We start from the raw sequence: 14,738 nt of genomic DNA, 5'->3' as shown, positions 1-14,738 counted from the left end.
GAAAGGAGAGTCTTATCTTTTTCTATTTTAAACCATACATTTGAATTTGGTAAAAACAAAAATTTTCACTTGAACATTTTTGTCTTTTATCTATGGTTTTACAGTGTAACCAGACTGGCCTTGAACTAGTCTGTAGCCCAAGCTAGCTTCAGGTTCTTAGTCTTCTTGCCTTTGCTTTCTGCTTTCTAGTAATGGAATTAGAGACATCTGCCACAGTCTTGACTTTTACACTTTTCTTTTTAATGGAAGAAGCTTTTTGTAGCAGATATGATATAGGAGGGTCATCTGTCTATATCTTACTTTCATTGATTAATAAAGGACTGCCTTGGCCTTTTAATAGGGCAGAAAATTAGGTGGGTAGAGTATACAGAACAGAATGCTGGCAAGAAGGCAATGAGGCAGACACCATGATTCTTCGACCCGAAACCGATGTAGGCTAGAATCTTTCCCGGTAAGCCGCCACCTCGTGGTGCTACATAGATTATTAGAAATGGGTTAAGCAAGATGTGAGAGTTAGCCAAGAAGAGGCTAGAGCTAATGGGCCAAGCAGTGTTTAAATGAATACAATTTGTGTGTTGTTATTTTGGGTGTAAACCATGTGGGAGCTGGGTGGGACCAAAAGCAGGCCCGCTCCGTCATCACTACACAGATACTGTTGTTTGTGGATTTACCATGGAAAATGATTCAAAGATTCTTTATAAATGTCTAGCTCAGGTTAACAGAGACAATTGTTAGCATGTTTTTCCAATCATTTTTTTCCTGTCTAAATTTAATTTATTGAAAGAACAAAGAAGCAAGCAAGAAATGATTTATTTTCTCATGCTATCCTTCATGTAGGTTTAGGCCTACATAATTAATATATATGTGTATATATATATATATATTTGTGTGTATCTGTATGTATATATATACAAATATATACATATATACACACATATATGTATAATCTGTTTATAGTCAAGCTCCCATCATGTGTAATTGTGCATACATAAAATACTTATGTATGTGTACATAGGCTTGTATTCAAATTGAGTCTCTGACTCATATTGCTAATACTCAATGTTGCTTTGGTGGCTAAAATGTATTATTTATGTTTTAGATCATGCTGCACAAAGAGGTGCTTGCGAGGTTACCAGTTTTTGGATGGTGATTTCCTATTGTTAGAGATTTACCAAGTGGTCAAGCTACATTTGGAGGAAGCAGTAGTCCTTTTCTACTGGCTCATTATTGTTATTATTATTAATAATAATAATAATTTTTTTTACTGTCTTCCATGTAGTTTGTTTCTATAAATAATATCATTATGTAAATTCTTCACTATCTTGAAATAATTTCCCATCTAAAGGTCTAAATGGAATTTTTGTTTGCTAACTTCGGCCATGTATTATTGAAATAGGAGCGGTGGGGCTGCGTCCCCAGCACCCTGGCCGCCTCCGGCTAGCTTTACCCAAAATAATTACATGGACACTGTATTCATTTAATCACTGCTTGGCCATTTCTATCTAGCCTCTTCTAGGCTAACTCTTGCACCCGGACTAGCCCATTTCTCATAAAGTGTCGCACCCCAAGGTGCGCTTACCAGGAAGATTCTAGCCTACGTCCATCCTGGGTCGGAGCTTCATCGCGTGTGCCTCAGAGAGCAGAGCTCTCGCCTCTGCCCGCAAGAGTGGAGCATCGTGTCTCTCTGAGGCGTCTGCCCCCGAGAGGAGAGCTGTCGAGTCTGACCTTACTTCCTCTTCCTTCCAGCATTCTGCTCCGTTCAACTCCTCCCACCTATGTTCTAACCTATCAGGGCAAGCAGCTTCTTTATTTAATCAACCAATGACCTTCCTCCATCAATGTATTAAATTCTTATGTTGACAGCTTCCTTCACTCCTTTAGAAGTCTCTTTTTGGCTTCCTTTCATGCCTTAAGTTGTAGCTGAGATTATATCTTTGTCCTCCCCTTATAAGCTAGAGCATCGTTTTCTGGTGGGAACACCAGCCAGACTCTATAATATTATTATGCCACAGAGAATACATGCATTACAGATCCATTATAAATAACTTCAGCAATTCATCACTGCCCATGCTTAGTAAGTTTTCACATGAAGAGTGACAGCTTTTATTTTGTTACTCTGCCAGCTCTAGTTTAGAATGGAAGTTTTATTTTAGCTCCTCAAAGTTTTCATGAGCCCAAGACAGTGCCATGAACCCAAGACAGTGATACTTATGAAGTGTTTTTTTTTTTTTTATGTGGGATATGCAGCTGGCAGTATCTACTTATTACAGACCCATCAACAAATACCTCACTAAAACTCATGCAGCGACCAGATTTTTTTACTTTTTATTTTTAACTTTTTGGCTTGGCAGACTTAATGTAAATTATGGAGGAGACTTTTTCTTTGTGCTACCAACTCACAAATAATGACACAGAGAATTGTTAATTATGAAAGCTCAGCCCTAGCTTATGCTTGTTCCTAGCCAGTTATAACTTAAATTAACCCAGATATTTAAATCTACATTCTTTAACGTGACTTGGTTACCTTTATACTGTACTGACTATCCTGTTTCCTCCATGTAGGACTAGCGACCTTGCCTTTCTTTTTCCCAAGACCACTCTGTTCCCAGAAGTCCCACCTAACCTCTTCCTGCCTAGCTATCAGCCATTCAGCTCTGTATTAAACCAATGACAGTGACACATGTTCACACAGTGTAAAGGAATAACCTTAAACAAATTAGTGTCATTGTTTGTTTTCTTCCAAGTAAGTTATTTAACTTGACTGACGTTTGAATTGGCAGGGAGATGTAAAGAGAAGTACTTAATTATTGCTAAACACAGTTGCCCATTTTCAATGAAAGCATTCCGTTTATGTCTAGTGACTGCTTAAAAACGATAACAGGTTCTGTTAAATTACATTAATGTAAACAAGTCATGGATTTACCAGATGGTTATAAGGAGATTTGGGAAAAATAAGTCTGTCAGGCACTCTTAACTGCTCATAACAACTTCACACATTGAAGGAGATGAAATTTTAGTGGACTGATACTTATTTTTGCCTCAGAAATGACCCAGTAATTAAACAAGTTGGATATTGTCAGGTCCCAAAGAAATCTAGGATAGGTCTCACTCAGTACCTGTGGCTCCTCCCAGCACTTCTCCCTGCACCACCCACTCTAAACTTCTCCTTCCCAGTGGCTGCTGGGCTTCTGTTTCCCTTCACCCTTGCTTCAGATTCCTGTATAACTCAGACATGTTGGTTGTGTTGGTCTTCTGGCTCACTCCTGGCCACTTGTTCCATGCCTCTCTTCTTGTTCTGCTTGCTACCTCTTTTCCTCTTTTGCTCTCCTACCTCACCCTACTCCTCTTCTCTCATGACCCAGTTCAGTTTCAGTCTGCTGGCCATACTCAGTCTAGATCCTTCAAGATGCCTCTGGCTGTTCTCTCCCTCAGATCTACAATAAACGTTCTCAACCATACCTTGGAGCAATCAGGTCCTCATGTTTTTCATACTGATTATCTGTTTAGTATTTGTGGCTTTCTACCTAGAAACTTCTAAAGCTTTATGTAACAGTTTTGATAATCAGAATGTTTGGCTTTTTTTTTCCTCTTTTTTTTTGGCCAGGCGGTGGTGGTGCAAGCCTTTAATCTTAGGTCTCGGGAGGCAGAGGTAGGCAGATCTCCGAGTTTGAGGTCAGCTTGGTCTACACAGCTAGTTCCAGGACTGGCTCCATAGATACTGAGAAACCCTGTCTCGAAAAAAAAGTTTGCATTTTTAATAAGAAAGTGTTGACATATATATACAGTTAATACACATTTTATTATATTTCTTGGTGTGTGTGTGTGTGTGTGTGTGTGTGTGTGTGTGTGTGTACATGCACCCAGGTAAATACCTGCTAAACTGTGTGTATGGTAACCAGTGGCTAACTTTAAGGGGTTGGTTCTTTCCTTCTACCACGTAGATATGGATCCCAGGGGAATCAAACAAACTTAGTCATTAGGTTTGGGGCCAAGTGCCTTTATGCCATCTCATCAAGTTTGTTATTCTAATTTTTGGATTCACTCCCTAACACTGCAAAAATTAAAACAACAGCAATTAGATTTTTCCTTTAAGTGCTTATTAGAGGGGAAATTGTTGATCATGTATCACACTTAAAACATTTGGAGCTAGGGGTTTAACTTGGTGGTAACTGTGGTTATTACATGAAGCACCAGGTTCAATCCCCAACATCACACAAAACATTTAAATAACAATATTTCCATCAAAATAACTATATATACAAAAAATCCTAGTTAGCTTTAACTGTTAACTTGACAGCATAGGATCTCTCAAAAAGAGATTCTTCCTTCTGTGAGGTATTGCTTAGATCATATTGGCCTGTAGTCTTGTATGTTAGGTATTGTCTTGGTTGTTGATTGATGTGAGAGGACCTCGTCCACTGTGGCAGGTGGTCCTGGGTTATTTAAGAAAGCTAGCTAAACTTGAGCCAGCCAGGAAGCAGTGTTCGAAATGGTTTCTTGTTCATGTTCCTGTTTGAGTTCCTTCCCTCACTTCCCACAGTGATAGACAATGATTTGTAAGCTAAAATAATGCCTTTCATCTCTTAAGCAAATTTGGTGTTTATCACAGCAGCAAAGAGCTAGAATACAAACTATTTCTGGTTATGTTCTATAAAATCACTATAACATTAAGTTACTAGTCACTGAACATTTACTCCTTAGGGGGAAACCCAGAGTTAGGTTTATAGATGCTTTTGTACATACACTGTAACTGTTGCATGCGTGCTTCCGTCCAAAAACACCTTAACATGCATTATTAATTTGGTAACATTGAACTCGACACAACACTTTAACTCATGCCTAAATGCTGGCCTTGAACTCACAGAAATCTGCTTCCCGAGTGCTGGGATTGAAGGCATGTGCCACCACCACCTTGTTTAAATGCAGCTTTTCTAACACCTGTGTTTTCTGTTAGACACAGCCTAGACTTCTTACATTTGTATACTTATTTATTTTGAACTTTTTAGACAGGGTCTCTTTCACAGCTCAGTGATTGATTAAATTGGCCAGCAAGTTCTCAGGATCCTCCTGTCTCTTCCTCCATCTTGTATATCAGTTTATTCTGAGATCAAAGCCTTCCATTTTGGAGGAACCTTAAAATGTAGGATGTAAAAAGGAAAGTGAAACAACAGGATGTTTTAAGAGGAGGTGAAACACTCCATCCTGGAGGGAAGCTCCTTAGATAAGTAAACTCAAAATAGCAACCGGAAGTTCTTGAAACTGACCAGATTCTCTAGGAGTACATAAACACTAAAGTTTCAAGACAAGCCAAGATACTTTATACTGCTAGCTGGGCTGTCTTGAAGAGACTCAGACCAACCTAGCTGCCTGAAAGAAACAGACCTACATAGTTGTTTGTAAGAGGCTCAGACTAGTGGACTACCATGAAAGGACACTTGGTTGAGCTGCCTCTAGACTACGCAATGTGCTTCAGGTTTCCAGCTTTCTAGCTGGAGTGGACTTTTGGTGATGTAGCTGTCTTTAAGTCATTTCTGGTCTTATGAATAAACCCTTACCCATAGTTCTATAAGTAACCCCAGTACAACTTATTAGTTTACCAAGTTGGACTTTGATAGTATCTGGACTTGGTTTGTCATTGATTCCCTATTTGGGGTAAGTAGACTTTTATTCCCATCTTCCCAGGAATAATGCCACACAATACTCCCCAGCACTGAGTGAGATTGTAAGCAGTGTTCTGCTACCCTGGTTTTTTACATTGATGTTAGAGATCATCACTCGGGTCTTCATGTTTAGGTAGCAAGTACTTTACTGAGTTATTTGAGTTATTTCATAGCCTCACTTTGAACTTATGCATACTTCAGTATTAACCCTAAACACCAGGGCATTTAAATTGCAAAATCAGTAAAATGCACAAAAATGCAAAAAAAAAAAAAAGCACCAAAGACCACATAAAGGACACTCAGGAAAGCAGTGGGTCACCTTGTTTTACCTGTGCTAGGCATATATGAATCTGTTAACTCAGTTTTTGCAGTCCTTTTGAAATGCCTTTGAGTGAGTGCCAATGTATTTTACTAAGAGAATGGATGACCATGTGTGTGTTAATAATGACATTTATAGTAGTGAATATTATAGAATGCTTTCTGAGCTAACCATAACAGAAGACAAAGATCCTATTCCAAGTTTCCTAGTTCTTTGAGTGCATTGCTTAAACTTAGCAGTCATCTAGCATCTCTTCTCCACTGTAGGACAAGAAAAGAAGAAAATGCTTCAGTGTTTAGTGGTGTGTCAGAGAAGGAAATCATTCCCATTTCCTCAAATCTCTCATCCTTGAATCATAGTGGTTTGGGTAATTAATTGTTCTGTAGAGGGCAGCCCCCTGCCAGTAAAGGGAAGAGGAATGGGCCATCTCTTACTGATTTATTTCTTCTATGACACATTAAGAAGATTTATAATCTTCTTCATCTCTTGACTGGTGTTCATTGATTTACCTTGAGAGTTAATCAATGAAAGCATCCAAATCTGGACAGGTTGTATTACTTAGTATATAGAGTTACTTCAAGTCATGGCACATTTTGATTCAAAACATGGTGTCTGGCCCGTAACAGCCCTATGTTATCATTGGGCTCTGTATCCTCAGATACACCCAACTATGTGTCCTATAGGGGCTAGGGATATATCTCAATGATGGAGCACTTGCTGACATCACCTAAGTCTAGGTTCAATCCTAGAATCACTGGGTGGGAAGTGCTGAAACAAACTACAGCTGTACTGAACATGTGGACTTTTTTTGTCATTATTATATAAACATATTTTAAAATTATTTATATAGCACTTGCATATTATTAGCTAATAAAGGTAAAGATAACTTAAAAGTATATGTGAGAAAGTCTATAAGTTAAATGTACATGGTTCACCCTTTTTTTTTTTTTATAAGAATAAAGACTTGAGAGCCCATGGATTTTGGCATCCTGATTATAATTTGGATATATTGGTACCATTCCTCCATGGATACTGAGAGACTATATGCTGATTGCTTGTCTGGGCATGGTGGAAGGCAAAACATGGCTCTGCAAGATGATCACATTCTGTGAATTCCAGGAACATGTGACTATATTACATTGTCTTAATCTGTTTTTGTCACTTTGTTACTAACGATACGTTAACTGGTAGTTTATAGGAACTAAGAATTTAATCAGTGCACTGTTTTGAAGGCTGGGAGTATCCAAGGATGAGGGTTTGTATCTGATGAGGCCCTTGATGATGATGATGACCCTATAGAGTTCTGGGGTGGCCCAGAGCATCACATGGGGAGAGGTTTATAAGAGATGAATTGAAACTGGTTCTGATAAGAGACTCACTCTGGAAACAAACCATTAGTTTATTAATGGAGGAATAGTTTAATTCATTCAAAAGAGGAACCTTTTATGGTTTTTCTCGAACATGGTCCTTCTTGGTCTGTACCACCTCTTAATTCCTCACAATTTCAACATGAGCCTTGGTAGAAACATTTAGATATGCTGTTTCAGTAACTTTTCCTGTCTATAAAATACCATTACAAAAACAACTTAAAGGGTGTTTATTTTGGTTCATGGCTCAAGGGAACAGTTTTGTTTCAACAGGGAACTCCTGACTGTAGGCTGTAGGAGCTTGAGGCAACTGGTCACATTGCATTTGCAGTTAGGAAGCAGAGAGTGATAATGTTTGTTCAGCTTGATTTTTCCTTTTTGAGTCTAGGACCCCAATGCATGGAATGATGCTGCACAGTAGATCATCTCACCTCAACCAGATCTAAATAGTATGCCACTGACATGTCTGGAGGTTAACCTAATCTAGATAATCATTCACAAAAGGTAGGGTGCAGGCACATGTGTTTGCAGATGCAGGTAAGGTTGCTAATAAACTGAGAGTTTGCTTAAGTTTTGAAACAGTGATTGCCTCCTGGGATATCTGAATGGACCCAATATTAACAAAGATTTATTAACAAATATTTATTAACAAAGATTTTATTCAGTGTGTGTGTGTTACCATTTTAAGCTACCTATCAAATTTATTCTTTCATTCTGGAGGTGTTTTGTGTATTGTTTGTTTGTTTGTTTTCCTGACAGGGTTTCTCTTTGTAGCCCTTCTTCTGGCCTGGAATTCACTGTAGACCAGACCATTCCAGAACTCACAGAGATCTGCCTGCCTTTGCCTCCAGAGTGTTGGCACTAAAGGCTTGTACCAGCATCTGGTTTATTCTGGAGTTTTAATGTGTGATGGGTTGCTTTGCTTTTTTTTTTTTTTTTGAGCATGATAAATTTGAAATTTCTGAGAAAGACTCCAGTGGATGCTTAGTAGACAACTTTACCAGTTTCCAGAGAGCCTTTTGGTTTCTGGAAAAGAATGTCTGTAGGCATCTTTTGTGAATCACACTTGTTTTCCGTGTGTCAAAATACCTAAACTAAATCAACTAAAGGTAGAAAGCTTTGTTTTGATGTATATTTTTAGGGGTTTTAGTTCATGGTTGGCCAGCATTTCTATTTTGGGGCCAACGTGAGGAAGAATATCATGTCTCGAACATATGGTAGAACAGAGGTGCACTCCTTATGGCATCCAGGAAGGAGGAAGAAAGATAAGGAGGGGAGGAGGAAAGAATGCATGTCTAGGAACAAGATAAATCCTTCCTTGACATTCTCCTTCCTGCAACTAGACCATAGTCGGTTTCTACCCCACTTCTAGTGATATCCTCAAATTATGAATCCATCATTGAATTGATCCAAGATCAAGAGCCAGTCACACAGATTATCTATTAAAACCAAAGGTAAATTTTTAAAACTTTACTGCCAAGCACTCAGAAGTGCTACTACTGATTGCTCAGAATTTTCACTCTTCATCTCATTCCCATGAAGCCTGTACCTCACAAGTCCTCCAAAATCCAAAGGATAGGAGTAAACAGTGTTTGTAGTCCTAATGAGAGGAGACTAGGGAAAAAGCCAAAAGCTACATACCCAATATAGAGTACCCTAAAGATCTTGGTCTTCCAAGTTTCTCTGGTACCCATAGTAGTAAAAAGTTTGAAAGCTATATGCCCTGCAGGATACATCCACACTAATACAGTGCAACTAAAGAAAACCCAGTTTAACAACAACAACAAAAAAAAAGCATGGGCGTGGGAGGGAGAGGATTGGTAGATTAAAATAACAATAAAAACATCCTAAAATGTAAGTTACTTTCCATATCTGTCTCAGTAGGCAGCTAGGCCTTTAGCAAATGAGCCTTCATAGATTCAAACTATGTCTTAGTTTTGTTTCCTATTGTAGGGATAAAATACTCTGACAGAAACACATGGGAATAAAAGGATTTATTTTAGCTGACAGTTCCAGGTTATAGTCTATCATAGCAGAGAAATCAGAATGGCAAACTTGAAGCAACTGACCATGCTATAGTCAGGAACAGAGAGTGGATGTGTGTGTACTTCAGCACACTTTCCACTTTGCCACTCTTTAATCTCTACTCTTTTTGTTTCTTTGTTTGTTTTTTGAGACCGTTTCTCTGTGTAGCCCTGTGACATGGGATTTCCCTCTGTTTGCTGTGAATATGTTTTATTACCATTGGTTAATAAAGAAACTGTCTTGACCTATGGCAGGGCAGAATATAGCAAGGTGGGAAATCCAAATAGAGATAGAAGAGGAAAGAAGGTGGAGTCTGGGAGATTGTAGCTATCAAAGGAGTAGCATGCCTGCACCAGTAAGCCACAGTCTCATGGCAATACATAGATTAATAAAAATGGGTTAATTTAAGATGTAAGAGCTAGCTAGGAATATGCCTGACCCATTGACCACACAGTGTTTTAATTAACATAGTTTCTGTATGATTATTTGGGTCTGGATGGCTGGAAATGAAGTGCAGTCTCCGTTTACAGCCCTAGTTGGCCTGGAACTCACTCTGTAGACCCGACTGGCCTCAAATTTAGAGATTGGCCTGGCTCTGCCTGGTGAGTGCTGGATGATAAGTATTGGATCCTCAGTTATTAGGTATCCTTCACCAGTGCAGTAAGCCAGTCAAGTTGAATTAATAAGTCCAGGTTTAATAAACAGAGCAAAGCAACTCCCCGGTGACTCTCAGAAAGGCAGGAGAGGAAATCACATGGTGGGTCTTGGTGTAGGAGGTTCCTTTGACTATGTGTTGCTTTTATTGGTTAAACAAGTTTCTAGACACAAATACAGAGTTTAACATGGCTTTTTGCTGTTTGCTGGCAGTGTGCCACAAAGAGTTTTTCCCGACCCAGCAGCAGTACCAAAAAAAAAAAAAAAAGGCGCACAGTTTTAAAACCCAGCTTCCTGGGCTGTGCTGCCGGGTGTTTCTGTGCCCACTCAGGGTTGGGAGGAAGGTATCTGAGATCATGCCCGTGGCTGAGCTCTGCCTGCCTGGGCAGACTGCGGGATCAGGCTTGGGCAGGCGGGAGAGCATGGCAGATTCCTGCCACCATACATAAAGATATTTCCAGGCTGTCCAGTGCTCTGTGTGGCAGATTTGGCTGTAACTCAGAAAAAAAGAGGTTATATGCTGCACGCTCATTCTCAGAGTTAAAGTGCTGAGCATGGCTCCTACCTGGCAGCCCCAAAGCTAGCAAAAATGGTATGTCCACCATTTTGAAATTGGAGAGAGACAGAGGCAACATCCAGAGCAGCTGTAACCAAGCTGCTTAGCATTTTAAAAGCTCTCCAAGACAGTAGAGAATTACAGACAATGCAATAGGACAGATTCAGACATCAGTGACCTCTAAATGGATCACAATGTTGTATAAATGTACGTAGGCTTGTGAGAGAAAAGATAAAGAGTATACAGAGTCATAAAATAAAGTTAATGCTTTAAAAAAAAGGGTAAAGTCTTTAAAGAGACGAGACAGAGTACATATAGTCATAGATTAAAAGGAAGTAAAAAAAATAAGCTATGTAAAAAATGAAAAATTCACAGAGAGTCTGGATTCTGTGTATTCTTTAAATTTTTTGACTGTGAAGGAGCTAAGTACAGAGAGATGTTTCATTGTGTGGGCTGCTAAGCCAAACCAGAATGTATATTAAAAAGGTATTATGTCTTCAGAATTTGGGCCTAAGGATATGATGCTTTGAAAAAGAGGTTCTTCTGTTTTCACAGAGAATGAGACCCTGTGGATTGCTTCTAGACCAATAGGGTATGATAGACCACGCCCTCCTGAAAGGTTGCTGTAAACACCCTTAAAAATTTCTTTGCCCAACTGCTGACTGAGATAAACCTAACACACAGGATATACCATAAAAGACCCGATTAACATTGCATACAGCACAAAGCAGTTTGGAGAGAAAAAACTGTGCCCATATTTCCAAATATTGTTTATAAATGTTCTTTTACATTTAAAGGGGGCATGATATAGATAGGAATAATTTGCATTGATATGAATCTTAATTTACTGATACTAATTTAAGGTCAGTCTTGTTATATGTATATTTCTGCTCTTGATTAAGGTATTGTAATTGTGTATTCATTTAAAAATGTATAATTAGGAAATATAGATTAATAGATAATCATCTATAATAGCCAAAGTTGGTAGTCATGTTAGATTTTCTAGATGTGCATAGATATATTTTAGATAGACATTCTTCATATCTTTCAAAGACTACAGAATATGGCATTTAAAATGTTTTAATAACCTAGGGATTTTCATGACAATGAGACACATCTGCTCCTGGCAGCACCAGATACTTCAAGAGGAAGATGGGCATCAAAAAGGCTCCTTATGGAGTTTGATAGCCATTTTGGCAAGAAACTGCTCTTGCTTGGACTGTTGCATAAACTGGACCCAGAGAACCCACAGAGAGAGGACTGCTGAACTTGCCTAAAGGTGAGATGGTCCTTTGGAGTTCCTGTTTCATAAAAGAGTCTGCGAGACATTCTGCAGAACACAAAAGAAAGTGACTAAACTGTCTTTGGAATTTCCTGCTTCATGGAAATGTCTGCTGGATGCTATGGGCCTGTAGGCTGAAGATGGATGCCTCAATGGTACAAAAGAACTTTGGGTGACTGTCCAGGCAGCGAGATGTCTCTCTCAATTCCAGAGTTTTGGAATTTGCTTACAATGCACTTCCTGTTTACATAGGTAATATATCCTTCTGGAGTCTTTGATGGAGTTATAGAATTTATAGTTACAGATTTTCTTAGTTATAAACTGTAATTCTTGCTGGATAGCTGTTTTGTTGTGTGTACTTTTACTATGTTAAAGTTAAAGCCTTCCTTTTGTTTAAACAGTACAGGGGAAATGGTATAGGAGGTTCTTCTGTCTATGTGTTGCTTTCATCTGTTGATAAAGAAACTGCCTTGGCCTTTTGATAGGGCAGCACTTAGGTAGGTGGAGTAGAGAGAACTGAATGCTGGGAAGAAGGGTAGATGGAGAGCTGCCATGGAGCTGCTAGGTCAGACACGCTGAATCCTTCCCAGTAAGCCATGACCTCGTGGCGATCACAGATTATTAGAAATGGGTTAATTCAAGATATGAGAGTTAGCCAATAAGAGAATTATCTCTAGATAATGAGCTAGGCAGTGTTTAAATAAATACAGTTTCTGTGTGATTATTTTGGGTGTAAGCTAGCTGGGCAGGACGAACAAAGGGCACTGATGCTCCCATTAACAAGGTCTGGCAACCAAGTCTTAAATCCTGTAGGTATGCTCTTAGCAGCCCCAAGAGAGGACCTTTCTTTTCTTTTTCTTTTTTTGATTTTTTTGAGACAGAGTTTCTCTGTAACTTTGGAGCCTGTCGTGGAACTAACTTTTGTAGACCAGGCTGGCCTCAAATTCACAGAGATCCACCTGCTTCTGCTTCCCAACTGTTGGGATTAAAGACATGTGCCACAACCCACTAGCTGGAAGGCTTTCTTTGGGCAAGGTCTGGAGAGGGCAGATCCGAGAGCTGCTGTTTGGCACACTGAGGGTAGGATTTGTAATGGGCCCTCCCAACACTGGGCATGGCCCTGTGCCACAGTCTCTCTACTCTTAGAAAGTTCAGGATTCCCTACTATGCTGGATAGTTTTGTATCGACTTGACACACACTGAAGTCATCTGAGCAGAGGGAAGCTCAGTTAAGAAAATGCTTCCATAAGATTGGGCTGTACACAAGCCTGTAGGGAATTTTTTTTATATGGGAGGTTCCCAACCCATTGTGGGCTGTTTTGTTCTGGGTTCTATAACAAAGCAGGTAGCGTAAGCCTTGAGGAAGTAAGCCTTATAATAAGCAGCATGCCTCCATGGTCTCTGCATCAGCTCCTGCCTTCATGTTCCTGTCCTGTTTGACTTCCTGTCCTAGCTTCCTGTGATGATGAACAGTGATACAGAATTGTAAGCTGAAATAAATAAACCTTTTCCTTCCCAAGTTGCACAGAATAAGACACCTATGTAGGAATGCTTGCCTCTCATAGTAAGTAGGTCTTCCCACTATTAAGGCAATCCTCCTATCTCCACCACCCCAACTTGCACTTGCTCCTTAGTTTGGGATTAGTGTTCTATGCCACCTCCCCCCCCACACACAGCTCAGCATGTTGTTTTAAATGTATTCATTTTCTTCTTATTTGGAAATACTTTTTTACACGCTATGTTCTAATCTCCATTTCCCCTCCCAAATCCTCTCTACTTTCTCACCCTTCTAGCTCCATTCCTCCTTTTTCTCTCTCTTAAAAAAGATAGGCCAGAAAACCAATAATAAGCAAACAAAAATAAAACAAAATGAATATAAACAGCAACAAAAACAAAGAGGACAAAAAGCATACAAACATGAAACATAAAATTTCAAAATGACCAGTAAGGCAACAAACACCCAAATGAAACAACAAAAGATCTCCAGAATTATCTTTCAGTTCATTTTGTTGTCCATCTACTAGTAGGCATGGGACCTACCCTTAAAGTGTGGTTAGTATATCTACACTAATTTTTCATTTTTCAGCAGTTTGTCAATAGGTGATGGCTTCTTGATTAGGAATGGGTGCTGATGTCTACTTTCCCTTCTCAGCACTGGTACCCTGTCTGCATTAGACCTGTGCAGGCCCCTCACATGCTGCTGTATTCTCTGGAGTTCATATGTGCAACAGTCCTGTTGTTTCCCTTGGTGGCATCCAACCCCTCTGGCTCTTCTTCTGCATAGTTTCCTGAGTCCTGAGGGGAGGGTTTATTTGAAGACATCCCATTTAGGACTGAGTGTTCCAAGGTCTCTCGCTCTCTGTGTGTTGTCTGGTTGTGGGTCTCTGTATTAGTTTCCATATACTGTAGGAAAAAGCTTCTCTGATAACTGAGTGAGACACTGATTTGTAGGTATAACAATGTTACTAAGAGTCATTTTATTGCTTCTTTTATTGTTCCTTTATCAGAACAATAATCAAAATTTTAAATCTTTTAAGCTTTACATTAATTTGAAATTTAAAAAATTATATCCCTTAAAATGACCATCAAAAAAGTTGTATCCCACAGCAGAAAATAAATTATGAATTATTTACAATTCTTTGCATCAGGTCAGGTCCTTCTCATGGCAGTCTGTTAAAGGCTTCTTTAAAGAAGCTATGAGCTAGCCATGGTGGCACTGGGCTGAATCCCAGTGCATGGTAAGTTGCTGCAGGAAGATCAGAAAAGAAACCAGAAAGTCCCAAGGACATAGCAAGTGAAGGCTTACTTTTTCAAGGTCAGTTTGTGTATCTGATGTGTGTGTGTGTGTGTGTGTGTGTGTGTGTGTGTGTGTGTG

The 14,738-nt window shown here is 39.3% G+C and overlaps 1 protein-coding gene across 2 annotated transcripts in view; it reads left to right on the top strand.

Moving 5' to 3' along the window:
- Positions 1–14,738, top strand: part of Yes1 (YES proto-oncogene 1, Src family tyrosine kinase) — a 76,392-nt gene that overhangs the window by 8,001 nt on the left and 53,653 nt on the right. The window contains exon 1 of one of the 2 annotated variants that reach the window (XM_026777442.1): positions 12,095–12,115. The exons of the other annotated variant lie outside the window; for it this stretch is intronic. The gene's annotated coding sequence lies outside the window, so the exon portion shown is untranslated. Of the gene's footprint in view, positions 1–12,094; positions 12,116–14,738 lie in introns of those variants that run through there. 2 annotated transcript variants of the gene reach the window in all.

This window comes from Microtus ochrogaster, unplaced genomic scaffold (assembly GCF_000317375.1).
Source record: "Microtus ochrogaster isolate Prairie Vole_2 unplaced genomic scaffold, MicOch1.0 UNK67, whole genome shotgun sequence".
NCBI lineage: Eukaryota > Metazoa > Chordata > Mammalia > Rodentia > Cricetidae > Microtus > Microtus ochrogaster.
Note: the sequence above shows the minus strand (reverse complement) of the source record. Positions and strands in the feature narration are given on the sequence as shown.